This window comes from Anabrus simplex, chromosome 10, assembly GCF_040414725.1.
Source record: "Anabrus simplex isolate iqAnaSimp1 chromosome 10, ASM4041472v1, whole genome shotgun sequence".
Classification (NCBI taxonomy): domain Eukaryota; kingdom Metazoa; phylum Arthropoda; class Insecta; order Orthoptera; family Tettigoniidae; genus Anabrus; species Anabrus simplex.
In genome coordinates, this window is record NC_090274.1 from 76727830 (window position 1) to 76745080 (window position 17251).

The window sequence follows — 17251 nt, forward strand, 5'->3', positions numbered from 1 at the left end:
ACAATCTAAGTTTATACATGGCCATATAAAATTCAGCCAGGATCATACAAAATTTTAAAATACAAATATATGTATCTAGGATTGCCAGCCCTGACACCCTGTGTTAATCTTTTTTAAATTTCATAAGTTTCCTGCCAGAATTACAATTTTTTCATAATTTATTTCATTATTCAATATTATTTTACAACCATGGTCACTAATATTTACAGGTTTTATGGCCACTTTGAAGGAACTAAAACAATGTTCTTCAAATCCCATTCTAGTATTGCAATCTTTCATACAGTTGATCAGTGTCTGCGAAGTCGATTTCTGCAGAAGTCCCAGCTGATTCATGCAAGCTGAAGTTTGCCCTTAACCTCTTGAGTCCAGAAGTGTACATATGTACACCTTCAGTTTTTATTTTATTTCTGCACATTGAGGTTAGATTTTTATGTTTGTGCCATGTGCCACACGCATGTTTACCTTATTAGTTCCAAATGAAACCACTAGGAGCACTCTATACCGGTTCAGCTGTGAGCCAGACCACATGGAATTTTACATTTGACCAAGATGGCTGCTAGAGAGCACAGCAAGAGAAGTAAGTACTGGTAAAGATTATATTTAACGGCATATAAATGAAATAACTATTGCAATACTTTCAGTTATATTTAATAATTGAAAAAACATAGTATTTAATGTGTTGTAATTAATATTTCGGTATGTTTTTATCCGGTTAATATGAGGTGTACATTTGTGCACCTCAGGTCCCTACAACAATATTCTCCCTCTTTGAGGTTATGATTTTTTCCTATGTTTCCTGCATCATTAAGTAGTATTTTACATTTACAGGCATCCTTACTACAGATGCATTATAACGGTGATGCCGAACTGTCGGACACAGATGGTGAGTTATATGAGACAGTAATTATAGAAAACTCATCCACAGAATCGGAATCAGAAAATGAAGATAGTGTACATTTGACAGCTACTACTGTCAAGTATGATCTGCATTACTAACCATACAACACAAATTGCAATGAAAGACAGTTCCGAGGGTAACATAAGCGTACCTCTGTCAAGTGCCTCAATTATTTTGAACTCAGGTGGTATTTCAACATTAACAATGTTCTTACTTCTCATCCATGAAACACACAATTCACAGTTTTCTTGTCATATTTCATGCCTGCCTACATATCCTGCAATCTGACTTAAAATTGGAAGTACTTCATCCAGATATATGCTGTATTGAAAATGATGATTTCAATACTGAACTGAATGGTGTAATGTGCACAGAGGTATGTGGTTCATCACAACATGGTAATAGTGTTGTTCATGAAACATTTCCATTCTTGCGTGCTGAAAACACTACAGACTTAAACCTGAGATTCCTCTTGCTGTCAGTTAACTGCAAGAATTATATGTGGTAGTTAGCTCCACTTAACTTCTGTAGCATTCTCTCTAATACATCCTTCTTTCTTGTATGCAGAAATCATATAGTGTATGAGATATATTAATGAATCTACAGTTATAATGAATGCTTGAAAAGCTTCTGCAGAGAGGGATTCATTAGTAGAAATATTCATTCTCCATGTCTTTAACCATGATGACAATTTTTGTAAAATGTGCAATTGAAAATCCCCACTCTCTAATTGGTTCTTTAAAATTGTTATTACAACTTTCCCCTTCAAATGCACTTTTTATATAACCTGTTTTCCACTATCAAAAAATAATGTGTAGAAACTGGCAAGTGCCCTCAAATCGAGAAAGAAAAATATTTCCCTTAGACACACACTCATTGAAAGTGGCCAGAGCTTGGTTTACATTTTGTTTTTTGATTGAGCTTGTATAGATAGTCTTATAGGATAAAGTATGTCCAAAATTAACAAATGCATTCTTTTCATTTTGATAGAGTGTTTCCAGATGTTTGAATTTAGCTTCAGATATTTTATTAAAATTATTGAAATTTGGAAATTGAGGCAATTATTCACATTTCTTTTACTTATCCAGTTGTTCTTAATATATTTAATTATGAGCACATCATCAAATACAAATAAGAGTTTTCTGTCACGATCATAGGGATGGGGAACTACAGATTCTAATTTCTGACTGGCAGGAAATGGCTCAAAAGCCTTCATATTGATTCAGATATTGTCACAACCTGAAGCTTTTACCCTGAATCCTATGTTCTCAATTCCTTGTATAACCTTCACCAGCGAACCGTTGCACCAGCCGTACCGTCTCTTGCTGGCACAAGTCACACAAGGACAAGATATAACAGAAATACCCTCAAAATATATTTAAAATTAAACTACAAGATACTCGCCAAAATTGTGGAACAGCACGAACCATTCCAGAGAAAGTGAAGATCGTGTTGGAATATTTGGCACAGTAAGAAAAACAGAAATATTTCTAAGGAAAGACAAGATGTATTTCTTTTTTGTAAACAAATGATTATTTAATTAGTTTTTAAAAGTTTACAATTTATAACTTTGGGCTGTATCCACAATTTAAACAATCTAAGTGCACCTTGAGGTAAACCAATACAATCATTTTAAAAATAGCGAGGGCAGAGTAGGTAACTTAAAATGCACAGGTACTTGAATTAAAAATGAAAGAGTAAATTAGAAGAGAAATTAATTGATTGAATAACTCAAGGATTGCACTAGTCAATCAAAAGACACAAATACCATAAAAAGGGAAGAGACCTCCTTTAATTTAAAGCTCAAAAATAATTTAAAATCAGTGAATTAATTATTAATAACAAGGACTCTTTTAGTACCAAAGAAACAAGCACAAGGGGAAAGACGTCCTCTAATTTAAAACTCAAAAATAAATTAAAATCAGAGAATTAATTAATTAATGATTTGCAGAGGACTGTGTTGGTCAAAGAAATGAAACGAGTACAAAGGAAAGACCTCCTCTAATCTAAAAGGCAGGAATGAATTAAAATTAAAATTTAATCAATAGTTAAGTTAAAGAGCCAATGAGAACTGCTTACAAGACAATAAGCTTTAACATGTCCATGGTCTAGATTCACCAACTGGCAGAAAGATGTGGTAGAATAAATGACTTACCATATCTCAGTTAACTGATTCCTTTCAAGATTATTATTAATTCCAGTTTTCACCAGTAATTCTTCTCTTTTCGTTCACATCAGAATATAGTAAGGGAGGCCATAGAGGTTTTCCCAAGGGATCGGATCTCAAATGTATATTTCAGGAACGTATATTAACATAGAATGTATCACTTGTGACAACGACAAGAATAGGTCACCAAGAAAAGGAAAATTAATAAAACAGGTCACAATAATGACGATAATATTCACCAAACTTCACCAAGAAGTAAGAGAAAAACCAGCTCAAATCATGAGGGACACGCCCACACCAATCAATTATCAATAATCATCACCAAGGGCATAAGCTGCCATGGAGACGACAACACAAACATAAGCCGCCACCGAAGTGACCAATCACAGAATAATAGCAACAATATGGTAAACCCAAGGCAGAAACGAAGAATCACAGGAAAATAATGTAATAACAGCGAAAAATTAAAGAGAGAAAAGAATTGCACAAAATCTTAAACTGAAATTGAGATTCCGATTCCTGGACAAAATCCCCTGTGGTCTCTACAACTTTAGTGGATGACACCAAATAAGCAGCGTAATACCATCCAAGATTAAATGGGTACCATAAATTCATTTTTGTTAATCACATTTTTTTTCTCAAAAAATAATAATAACAGCAATGAAGAAGTATAATTTCCCAGAAGAATGTAGTAACCTTAACAGATTTCCAAAACCGATGTAGGAGGTTTTAACAGTGTAAATGATAAAGGAATAACGTATTTATTTTACAAATATTTAAATCATTTATTTAAACTGAAGGTCGAACTAAGGTTGCAAAATTTCATAGAGGTCCCAAAGTGGAAATTATTTCTGCTGAACAAATTCAATCCATGAGTCGTTTCTGACCAGCCCCAGGAGAAAAAATAAACTTGATGTAGGTAACTTACATGGAGTCGTTGGAAAATACTAACGCCTTGGCGTTAGTAATGCAGTTACTCACTCAGGCCCAGGATGGCAGGATAAAATAAATAAAGATGAGGACGTCCACAGACCAAATAAGAATCAAAGAACTGAGGGCATAAAGCCCTCGTACCAAATACGTTATCCAGGTATAAAAGCGTAGGCCAAGCGACCACAAACCACATCCGTATTCCATGATAGTTACCAATCAACTTATCTCGTCCGGCTAGGCCACACGAAGCAGAAGCTACTCCAGATCGCGGCAAGAGATCTGATTGGCAGGAGAGAAGACGAGCCTCCAGACAAACTCGCAGTAAAAGTGAACCGACATGGGACTAGAAAAATAACTCATGGCGAGTAGTTACATATATGATACATTAACCCTGGAGTGGTCGCACTGGGTCTACCCGACCCGGGTGGATATACTTATTGGTGTTCCTGTTGTTGGAATGCACTGAGCACTTCCCCCTCCCTGGTAACTTCTTGGCTCCCGACCTTCAACCGAACACAGTAGCCCGCTCTCAGTTGCCTTGGAAACTTTGAGCTTTACAGGTTGTTCTGGGCCTCGCAGACCGGTGCGACTGTTAACGTTGGTCTTTGTTGTCAAACTTTGCATTGTTAGTTTAGTACACTTTTCCTTCCTAGTAACACTGGATGAAGCTAATTCTGGGTATAATTACCCTGTGCAAGCACCTGCAACAGAAGTTCCCAGGAAAAGAAAGAGATCTCATTTCTGCCCAACAAGCAGGAAGGCAACCTACATCTCCCCTAGGTGCCAAAATGTCATTTGCGGAGAACATGGATAAATCTGCTGCAGAATGTGCATAGAAATTGATTAAAGTGATGTTTCCCTGTACTTGGATGTGTTTCTAAAACTAATTTGATTTTGATTTTATGAATTATGACACATAATTCACACATACCTAAACAAATCTATATTTTTGTACCAACAGTTCAAGTGTGAAATTCTCAAAAATATGTTTTACCAAGACTGTGTAGAAAATGGATGAAAGTGTTGCTTTGTACACTTAGATGCAGGAAAAAGTGAAAAAATTGATGTAAAATATATGTTACTTTTACCGTGTTTTACCTTTCACAAGTTAACAGAAAACAATCAGTTTTTCAGTGTAATTATAAAAATACACTTTTTGGTTAAGAAACGGGATAGTTAAATATTGCAGTCACGGAAACTGCATTATAATAAACGAAATAATATCTTATAATACTGTAATTGGAAATAAAGTATAAGAATCTAATAGTAAAACACCGAGAAAAATGGGTCTGAGAGACCCGGTGCGACCATTAATATTGACAAAACCCATGCGACTACTCCAGGGTTAAAGATAGAATATAACTCGTAGGGAGGAGAGGATGCAAATGAAACCTTGCGACATAGAGCCGCACAGAAAAGAGTAACGGAAAACAAGTCGGAATTAAATTCCCAAAGGACACAGATTTCCACGAATATATAGCCGAACCAAGAATGTAGTGGGAGAGGCCTAAAATACGTCACCTCGGTGACACCGTACAAATGCACTGGTGTCATGTGGCTAACAGGTACAATTGTTACTACAACTTTATAATTTGAAATTACACCAGATAACATGCATACGTTACACTTTAATTAGTTCAATACTCCAGTCGGTCAGAGAAAAGCACATATCAGTTCCCCAATGTTCCTCGGGTGGTGTAAAAGTAACAATTTCCTATTGTACAGAGCAATATAAGCAGGTGGTGAATGAAGAAAAGGATAACAAGCAAGTAACATTGTCTGACCTATACATTGTCTACTGTTGGTAGAAGTTTTCCATAAAAGCATCTGCTCTTTCAGGAAATCTGAATTTTCACAGTTGCTATCAATTTCAAATAATGTTTTAATCAAATTATCTACTGCAGTACCACTGTTACACATACTGCTATATTCTTTTTTACGAACTCTACAAGCTCATCAAGTATATCCACTGAACATAACTATTGTAAATGATTGGGAATCTTATCTAACCCCAACTTCTTGTTCATAATAGCCACATAACATAAAGAGGTTGTTGCCAATAACCACAAAAATTGAAATAGTGGCACCTGGCACTGCAGTTAGATCTGTTTAAAAGCAAGAAAATTTTCCATCATGAACATGCAGTGTCCATCCTTTCCCAGACAGACTTTTATGATGACGAGAAACGACATCATCAACACTAGAAATCAGCTCACCTTTCATCAATTCTAGGTTTGACTTGAGGCTTGCCACATTGAGCTTTCCTTCCTCTATATCTGCTAATGTTTTTTGGTACACTTTTTATTTTACTGGTATACTTTTGCACAATTTGAAAACCACAAGAAATTGCACCTTCTTTTAGTTTTGTACTTTTTCGACGAAATTAATTTAACTCATCTTTAAAAATACACATGTCAACTCTAACTTTCTGAAAAATGCGTGATGGAGACAAACAGGCATTTTAGACCTCTGAAATCGGTTCACACTTTTCTTGGCCATTTAGCATTCAAAATTTGATCCTTGGGAAGAGAAAACTTAGAAATATTCCACTTCAGCTGCGGTGTAATTGGACTTACGCCCATTCACGCTACAGTGATGAGGCATGCTGCATTGCAGGTTAGGCCGCACAATCTCAACATTATCTGAAACAGTAACTAATACATCGGAATTTGTAGTATATTGCACCGATAGGTGTACACGAATGCTAAGAGATATCTCATCAGAAAGAACAAACAAGTATCCCATTAGTATACCTTTCAAGCTAAAAATCTTGCACACACTACTGAAATTATTATCCCGCTCGAACGATGACGAAATTCACTTACACTATAAGTTCACACGTACACATATTTATAAACAGATAATATTACACATGCAAAGGTAACTTTTTTCTCAACAAAATTGGTCATCGAATGTAATTGAAACGATACTTGAATATTAAAATATATATATGATCTTGTAGCAATGGACATACACAAGACAACATGAACCTTCGCCATATTGAAGACTGATTTTATCACGTGATGATCCCGCATCAAGGCCTGTATTTCTTGTTGTCCTTGGTTGTAGAGCACTAGACGTTCACCACCACAGAAAATGCAGTTTACTTGAGCGGATGCTTGCAATGATGTCACACAGGGCTGGTAGCATCCTCGAAATTTATGTTTTTCCTCTCCGAGTTTTCGAAGTAACACCCAGGCCTTTCTGGTAGTGCATGAAGCCCAGTTCTCGAGTTTCTCTCCTCCCTTCCCTGAGATGTGGAGAGTGCAGCGGTACTATATACGCCTTCGAAAGGATCTTTGTCTCAAACAGCAACTGTCAGGGCTCCCGGGGCAATTAATTGGCGGACTTCGAAATAGGCTAAATCTTACACAAAACATTTCAGCAACAAAACAGGGGAGGCGCGGGTGTCTACGGTGATCACCACATTATGATTTCCAAGTTTCAGATGAAACTAAAGGCAGCTTACATAAAATTTGGAAAACCCAACAGAAAAATGGACATCGAGAAACTCCAGGAAGATACTGACCTTAAAGTCAGCGAAACTTTTAAAACATAATATTTTCATTTCTTCATTTCCTTTATTATTTATTTCATCACACATTTAAAATTTATCAATTTCTATATACATTCATTTATTATTTCTTCACCTTAACTTATATTATTTCAACAATCCTTTATGATATGAGAAGTATGAGATTACCCGAGTGTTTCGTTTGGTCGATGCGTTCTCAATGAATTTGAGGCAGGCAGGGCTGCATTGGTCTCATTGTGTTCACAATTTAGTCTTCTTATCACTGGTGCAGTAATCGGGCGTTTTCGCTTGCTTTATTGCGGTTTACTGTTGAACATTTTATAACAATTTCACAAAATATATTTTCAATGCGACGTCCGTGGTTAAAGGCTCCACCAATTGAAATGATTTTATGTATTACATAGGATTTCCAATGGCACTTCGTGTTTAGAAATCTGATCTATGGTTTCGAAGTTACAAGGATTATACTAGAGCGCTGTGCAACAGAAATAGGATGTTATTTCTTCTCTTGACGTGTGACGTCGCAGAATTCTTTTGGTGTCAGATTTTATTTTAATAGTTCTTCTTTGCAACGATATTATTGTAATGGCGATATCATTAATAGGTACGGAGATGTCAGCGTTGCAAATAGCGTCATGGGCGTTTCGTCAAAATAAACTAAGGAAGTACGTGTGCTAGCGAACTCACAAGTTATGGCAATGACGAGCTAACCATAGACACACTCAGTATGCTTGATGTCCCAGTTCTCCTCAAGGAGCAAACTGACAAGGACCAGGGGAGAGGCGTGAGAGTTGCTAACTTTAAATATAGAGTATAGTCCCTGCTATTGAGTGCCATGAAATGACCTAACCACAGAACATAAAACATAACTAATGCTGCACAGTTAAATCAGCCAGATGGAGTTCTCGTGCTTGTCTGTGGTTTGAGGAGGTATCCAGTCGTAAAAGGAGGCCCAGGGTGCCCAGGGGCTTTATCTTGGGAGCGTAGGTTGAAGACTACGAGTCCCATAGGTGAGTCGGACATTGATTCCACTTGTTTGTGTAAGGATACTCACCTTCACCTTTCCTGTCGGACCTTCCTTGGTCAACACTTGTTCTTTTCCTACAATGACGGTCTTAGGTTTTTGAGGCTTAGGATATCTGATGCCCTTCATGGACCTTATGTTCCTTTTTCCGGTACGGTAATTTTTCGAATTGCCGGCCCTCTTCCGTCTGATTGGTGTTACGAGAGCATGGTTGTCCATTTGTACTTCATTAATCCTGGTATGACGACTTGGTGTGAGGAAGAGCGGAGACTTCTTTAATTCGGAAAATAGAGGAACAATATCCACTTGAAGATGTGTGAATTAAATGATAACATGTGAAAATTAATTCTCAAACCCAGGAAATGTCATATCAGATGACTTCGACACAGCCCGTTATCTTTTCTCCAAGCTGCCACACATTCAATTTTCATTTCAATTAGAAGATGTATCACACAAACTGTCATTCGATTTGAACCGCAACAGGAAAAGTAGATTAAGTTACCCGACCCCTGCACGCGAAAACCCTACTAACCAGGCAAGTCCCGCAATTGTGACGTCATAGTTGCGCGGGCGTATTCTGGCCTTGTTTATTGTTAAAGGCAGCAAGTGGTGTGAACTTCGGCCAATCAACTAATTTTATAATCCATCACGAAGGAGCCCCGATGAATATCTGTTTCAACAATGGTAAAATCGTCACTGTCACAGAAGACATCAACTACAACCCACCTAAGCAGAAGAAAGAGGTAACGATTGCAGAATAACATCAATGCGGGGGAAGGTACCATGCGCGACGCCGAAGTGCGTTCCTTCCCCTATATTCAAAATGCCTAAATCCAGCTCTCCTATCAATTTTCCCAACTCCTTTCGTCTGGGGTAAGGCATTTCACAACCCCATTAGGCGAGTTGGCGTTAAAATCACCCAATACGAGGAAAGATGGAGGGGGCCGAGCTATAAGGTCAGTTACGTCATTGATATTAAGAGGCTGGCATCGTGGAAAATAAACATTACAAACTGTAGTTATGACAGGCAACGAAACACATATCACTACTGCATCCAGCTGCGTTCTTAGTGAAACCGCTTCACTCTAGGTGCCAGAACGAGTGAAAATACAAACAACACCAGAAGCACGGATAGCATAATCCCGTTCTGTCTAGTATAGTCTCAAATATCTCTCAAGACCGTATGACGAGTTGGTCTGCCAGTAATTATGTATTACCATTGCACCTGCAACTGTTGTAATTTGTAGTAAGAAACTGGATCTGTTCAATAATGAATTGCAGCTATGAATAGCTGTCCCCTGAAAAACTATGATCTAACATATTCACTAAGGTTTCCACCAATAATATATTGTATAAGTTGTTTCCTTTAAACAGTAATGATTCAGGATACTTAATTATACTAAACACAATTTATTTTATTTTAGTGAAACACATTCACTGAGCACTTGATACATTTTCACAGAAAGTGATACAGTTAGATCTGACCTAACTGTCAATGTACCGGGAGGCACGCCTCAACGCCGCACATTCAAAATAAGCGCCTTAATGTACTCCTCTATCGATCAAAATGTGAAACTGATACCACATGAAGTTGGAACTTTAATCGGAAGATGTCACCACTGAAAAATTAAGTAACGGTGTTATCGTGAAGTTTCCTAAACTGATTGAGTTTCTCCTTGTTTTGTTTTGCTATAGATCAAGAAGTTGGGACATTTTTCCACAGATGACACTACCAAAAACTCTGATCGTGCACTCTGGTGCAAGGTAAATGAAGTTGTTATTGAATGAAATTATGTGTTTGTAATTTTTGTCGACTTTCATTTGTTTTGTGGTAACTCTAGGTTTGCAACACTTTCGTCTCATTCCACCAGTTTTGAATCTGGCCAATGAAAAATTTCTGTAATTAATTTTCAGCCTATCACACGCTTCTTGTTCGATTTTGAATGTAAATTTTGGGTTCAAACAATAAAATTGAGAGATTGTATCCGGATTAGTCCAGAATCATCTTGAAACTTCCCTGAGGGTATATAAACTACGGTTTATTTGGCTACGTTGATCGTCGTCTTTCTGAGTTTGTGTGTTAAGGCAGGAGGCGGGGCGCCTCTTTCTTCGGCTGGCAGAACATCTACCTTGTAATAGCCACATAAATTCTCTTTTCGGTAGCTACCTCCGCAGGTTTATCCGACGGGAAGGTCCGAATTATTAACAATGTAATTCAACTTTCCTAAAATGTAAATTTTCTTTCGGCTAATGTAAAACTTCATAAAGTCTTTAACTGTAAATCGAGGATTGAGTGTGAGTTACCTTCTCGAGCTCCCCTTCATCTTGGTTTGAGGTGACTACGACTTCATAATTGTTGTTTTCATTTAATGTAGTTTGGGACTTGCCCCCGTTTTATCGGCCGAGAGCCCTGTACGTTGTAATTTTTCTTTATCTAGGAGCGCAGTGTACGCCTCCATTCAGTTCGTGTTCGGGCCGTTTATTTAACCTGTTCTTTTTTCGCAAAGGCCCAGTAGGTTGGGTACTAGATATCCCTGTGTAAAACTATTTCAATTTGTAAATTGTGCCTTGAGAGGCCGGAGATTGTAAGATTTTGATGTAGGCTGGAAGAAACTGAGAGCCTGTAAGCTCTTTTCCAAAGTTTTGTAATAATGAAGGGTGCCTCTGGAAAGTTAGATATTGTAATTTTGGGAGCAAGTGCTCTTAAATTAGGGGATTTCTGCCCTTGACTCAATTATTCCTCACTTTTTGAATTGTAAATCTTGTAAACTTGAGCTCGTAGCTCAGAAACTATAAATCGAATGCTTGAAGCCCAAACTTGTTAAATTCCTTACTCTTGGGCTGTTCCAACCTCATTTGGCATTGTACCTGAGATATTATTGTAACTTTTACCAACTTGTATGCTAGATTGCCTATGAGCATAGTGGTAATTGGCGGTGGACGCTACTGTTTCCCATTCGTCTCCCGGCTCTCGGTATGTAGGTACGCAAGCCATGTATTTTCTGTCTTGTGGTCTGCGTGTAAGGCCGGGCGCACATTGGAACGCAGGCGAAGCAGCTAAAGCAGCGCAGCCCAGATCAGATTTTTGTAATCCACACAAATCATTGCACCACCGCAAGTTGACAGACAGGGCAGGTCAGAGCTGAGCATTCCGGATCTGGACCTATTACCGCCTACCACGCGCAGTCTTCGAAACACAGTTCCCTGCGCACGTGTCGCGTAGTTAGTTGAGTAGTTGAGACATGGAGGAGAAAATTACCGAAGCCGTGTTGTCGAACCTTGTTTTATACAGTGTGAATCATGTGGACTACGTAAGAAATTAAAACTAGATATTTGGAACGAAATTGCCAAAGACGTGAATGCTAACAATGGTAAGTACTATCAAAACAATAATTCATTTCGTAAATACGAAAAAAATATACAACGTGAAGAATATGCCAGCACACCAGGCAATAAGTACGGCTTCCCCAGGTATATTTTTGACTTTGCATATAAGACTGAAAAGGGTAACTATGTCGGTTACCTGGAATTTCTTGTCATCGTAATAAGTCAGTAGTTCCCTCTTGAAACGTTATCCGCTTGCCACGGCACACTTCCTACCATGTTGAAATAATTGGTAAACTTCTGTCTCACTATAAAAGCACGGGATGCACTACTCCTCTTGTTGTGTGCCAATGGAAACAACTGGTTCTCAAGTATTTTGGCAATGTTCTCATCTACATTATTTTCAGGCAAAGTGTTGTATCTCAGAAAATTATGCAACACACAAGCCGCCTTTATGACTTTATCAACACGTTCAACTTTGATCCTGAAGTGTTTTCGAAAAAACACGGAACCTGGACGCCAGTATCCCAAAAGAATATTCAACAGTTTGCCTTGCACGTGACAGTCTGTAATTCAAAACCTTATTTTCATAGTTTCCGGTTAACACTTCGTTTGGGATACGGCCTCATTACATTTTCAGACAATGGAAGGGCCTCATCACCAACAAAAACGTATTGTAATGGTTCTTCAAAATTATTCACCAGTGCTGGAGGCGGGATTTTCAAATTTTGTTCATTCATTTTATGCCCAAGACACTAGTTGAAAATATGCTTCCATCACTCAATCTTCCCACTGAACCAACATCAGTTATTATAAACTTGTAGTTGAAGTCAACTGCAGGCATTAACACGACCGAGAAAGTGTGCTTGGAATTGAAGAACGAAGAACCACTTTTTGCTGGGTTCTTTATGACTATATGCTTCCCATCCAACGCACCAATGCAGTGTGAAAAATACCAGCGCTGTTCAAATCCAACTGCAATCTGCCCCCACATTGCGGCTGATACTTCATTAGCAATCTTCGAAACAGTTCGATTGCCCATTCTATAGCTATAAGCAATAATTTTGTAACTGGCTACAGAGACCAAAAACCTGTAAACAAGAGGAAAGTATGGAAAAGAAGGACAATCCATACACCTAAATACAATGCAGCTTACCAAATATTAACAAAGAATAATAAATGAAATTGAAATTACAACTAGACATCTAAGTTGAAATATCCATCGCTTTACCCGGATAACTGAAAATCTTCTCTTTCTTTTCAGGAAATGAAGCTAAGTCCATCTACAGAACTAAGAAGCTGTCATAGAGATGAGCTTCGTAGGTGACGCAAATATCTTACAAGTGGAACTGCAGCTGAGACCCTTAAGGAATGGACAGATGGAATTTTTATTGCCATGTATGGTTAACAGGAAGCGAGTCGTCAATGTGCACGACAGTGATCAAGAGTCACAGGCCCAGTGTGAAAATGTTGATGAGGACATTGATGATATGGAGTCAGCAATAGCAGACGAAGATGGCGAGACGCAAAATGACAATACTGACCTTAAAGATGTTACAGTCAAAAACGGAAATAGCGTTGAGTCTGCGAAATATATTTCTGTATCAGCTGTCAAAAAGCCGATTTCGAAACAATCGCGCAAGAATATTGCAAAGCTCGACATGAGTGGCTTACTACAGAAGTCAGTTACATTGGGCAAGAGAGAGAACAGCCGAACGCCAAAAATTGCATGATACGAAACCTCCAGATGACTCTTTGTATCATATTTTATATCGATGTGCCGTGCAACACAATAAATGCCGCCAACAACTCAGCTTAATGTTAGAAATAAAATATTTGTAGCAGTTGACTAAGCTGAAGCTGCCCTGTTGAACACGCCATTGAATGAACTCCAGTTTCCCTCCAGTTCTTTTTCAGTTTCCCCGGCAAGTACTCCACCCCTGACCCATTTAAACAGCTCCTTAGATGACACTCAGTTAATCGAGATCGGAAATCGCAAACATCTGGTGCACTACATAAACAGTTTCCCAGGATCTATGTGACAACTTCAGAATGCTAATTGTGAGAAACTTACATTTTGTGCAATTTTCGTGTTTGAATGCATGAGTGAACTACCGGTGAATGTATTTTTGAGCTCTGTGAAAATAATGAGATATTTCATTTCTTTAACCGCTTAACTTTTATCTATTACCACAAGACACAGTACGTATTCTAAAATTCTAACAACACTGACAGCCTGTTGTGAATACGTTGTGATTTGTATTGAATAAAACGTGATAAATAAAAGAGCTTGCCTAAGGAACACAGCTAATTTTTCTTCAGGTTCAATCGGTCTTTGTGCATTACAACCTTCAGATTGAATAGAATTTCGTAAAATATGAAGAACTTCGTTGAACTGGATTCTGTTTAAACGAAAGTAGTTATTGAACAGTATATCTGAAATCCTGACGTCAAGGCGAATTCACCATGAGTTTTCCTCTTCTTCATATATTCCCTTTTCCAAGTTGACTCTTTACGTTTCGAAGCGAGATACATTAGCATAATGGTATCGACATCTTCATCGGAATCCGATTCGGAACTTAGATCAATGTAGCTAGCCATTGCTTCTTCCTTCTGAGAACTGACGCTAGACAGCGTGGCAGTGTGCGCTCACATGCACTTCGCAGTTTCGTCAGAATTACGCTGTCCTGATCTGATCTCCCTGCTCTGCGGCCACCTGCATCTCAATGTGCGCCCAGCGTAATGGTTGGTCTTGGTTGTCCCAGATGTCTTTTGACTTCATTTCGATTTGGTTACTGGTGGTGAGTGGACGTGTGTTCCTAGGCGCTATCGGTTTACTGTGCGTGGTGTGCAAATCGTTTTTGGATTTGGTGTTGTGGTTAATTCCTTCTCTCTCTTAATTGGGAGCAGTGAGAGAGTTTCGTAATTGTTATATGTGTTGATTTTCTACCTCACCCTTGGCCTCATGGCGGAGTCGAGTGGGGGAAATCGTATGGAGGAGGAGTTTGTTGTAGTTGACAGTCGAGAAATACCTATGGAGGGAACAATTGTGCTTAATGATAAAGCCCTACCTGAACGTAATTCTGCTCTTCCTACCAATATCGGTTTCTCTGTTCCCAAACCTGAAGCTCAGACAGACGATGCCCGTCATACTAGCCCATATATAGTCTTTGTGGAAGCCTTTGACGAAAGTAAAAAATTGGGTGCTACACATCCAATGGCCCTTGGAAAAAAAATTATGACCGGAAATTTGAGGGTGTTGCCCAAATCTGTCGTAGAGGTGGACATCTGATCCAAATTGAATTTCAGACCCGAACCAAGGCCAATCTTTTCCTTACAAATCCTATTTTAAAGGAAAAGCATCTTAAAGCTCTTACTCCTTCAGCGTCTCTCTAAAAGTTTGGAGTGATCAGAGGGGTAGATAGGAATTTCACCGAAGAGGAAACTTGCAAATTCGCCGAAACGTCCGTACCTATAGTCGGAGTTCAGCGGATGAACAGACGCTCCATGAAGGACGGAAAGGTCACATATATTCCCACAGGAACCATTAAGATAACATTTCGTAGGCAGACGCTATTTTCCTTCATTTCTATTTATAGGGTTCGATCCCCGGTTGAACCTTTTGTTTTTCAACCTACTACTTGCCGTAAATGTAAACGCTATGGACATGCTAGGAAAAATTGTGGAGCTTAAAGCCTTAGATGTGGAAATTGCGCCCTAAATCACGTGACTCTAGAGCGCACGGATTCTCGTAGACCACCACAAGATGGCAGCACTGAGGTTAGCGGTGCAAGATCGCGGATGACAGCTGTCAAAAGCATGTGGCTTTGTTTACAAACTAGACCACGTGGAATTTTTCAAATTTGCCGCTACCACGTGCCTAAGGAAGCGACTATGGGGTTTAGTGCCATCAAGTTGGCAGCATTGTGGTTAGCGATGCGTTGTTGTTGTTGTTGTTGTTGTTTAGTGCCGTTAAGATGGCAACATTGAAGTTAGCAATGCATTGTTGTCCTTAAAGTTGAGGTTGGGGTCCGTCAAGATGACAGCTGTCTAAAACGCACGTGGCATTGTTTACAAGCAAGAGCACGTGGCATTGTTTACAAGTAAGAGCACGTAGTAATGATGTCACGGGGTCAATAACCCTGACCAGAGTCAATAACCTTGCTGACGTCAGCAGATGATGTCACGGTCACGTGACTTGGGTGAATGACCTTGGGGTCAATGCCTTTGGATGACCTTGTTGACGTCAGCAAAAATGATGACATCATTTCCTGGATTGGGGCGTACATAGCCCTACGACTGATTACAATTGTTACAGCCGTTTTTCGGAAACAATTCGCGTTACCCACTCAATTGTCTTGTTGGATACTCAATCCCTCGCCCACTACGGTCGTAGCTTTATCGACTTTCCTTTCTGACACCAACACATTCCTTAATTTCGGTCCATTTGTTCCTCCCTTTTGTGTTGACCGGTCATGTTCTTGTGGTAGAAAGTCACCGAGCGTGTAGCTTTGTACCTTCTGTCATTGTGTTACTCCTGTGTGTTGTAGATTAGTAGTTGAATTCATAACCTGCCTTTTAACTTCATCTCTTATAGGGTCTGTGACTATGTACACCGCTATCACGCGAAGCCCATCAAATTATAAAGACAAGACAAGACAGGACTTTAGACTTCTATCCATGTGCAGTAGTTAGCTGGAGAGAAGTGAATTATACCGGGTGTGTATGTATACGGTCGAAGAAGGACGCACTGGTTATAAATTTGTGAGGAGCACTGTTCGCTATTCCGGTTCACTTTCGAAGTGGTTGGCTTGTCGTTATTTGATGGTCGAGTTAATTTGTATTGTACTGTGCATCTCGGACATATTGCGGCTGCTTGTGCAGCTTTATTCTGTGGAATGTGCTGTTTCTCTTAATACGTCAGGTAATTGAATTTCCTTACGTTTTACACCGTGTCCACAGGAGTCTCAGTCTTGAACATCTCCATAAGGAACTTAATGCCGTATTTTACGTAATAGGAAACAAGGTAAGCTTTATTGGTCAGTTCGTATTTAAACATAAAAGATCAGCGGCAGATATTTCTGTTTTTCAGGCGACTGTGGGCTGTCTACATTAAATATATCTCAGCTACCATTCTTAGTGATTATACATGCAAATTTGTTCCAACATGGTACCGGGTACCGAATTGATTCTGAATAGCCTGTTTAATGCGCACTGGCATCAAATAGTATTGGCACACCTACCATTATATATAAATTCCACACAAATAAGGGTGATGCCAAGACATTGATATATTTATTGAAATGTACAATAGTAAATATAAGGTTCTTCGACTATAATTGCTTTCTCGCAACAAAAATAATTTTGGCG

General features: G+C 38.8%; 1 protein-coding gene across 1 annotated transcript in view; it reads left to right on the forward strand.

Annotated features, from left to right (window-relative positions):
• Positions 1-16782: 16782 nt before the first annotated feature.
• Positions 16783-17251, forward strand: part of LOC137502398 (zinc finger protein 83-like) — a 50795-nt gene continuing 50326 nt past the window's right edge. The window contains exon 1 of the mRNA XM_068229468.1: positions 16783-16907. The gene's annotated coding sequence lies outside the window, so the exon portion shown is untranslated. The remainder of the gene's footprint in view (positions 16908-17251) is intronic.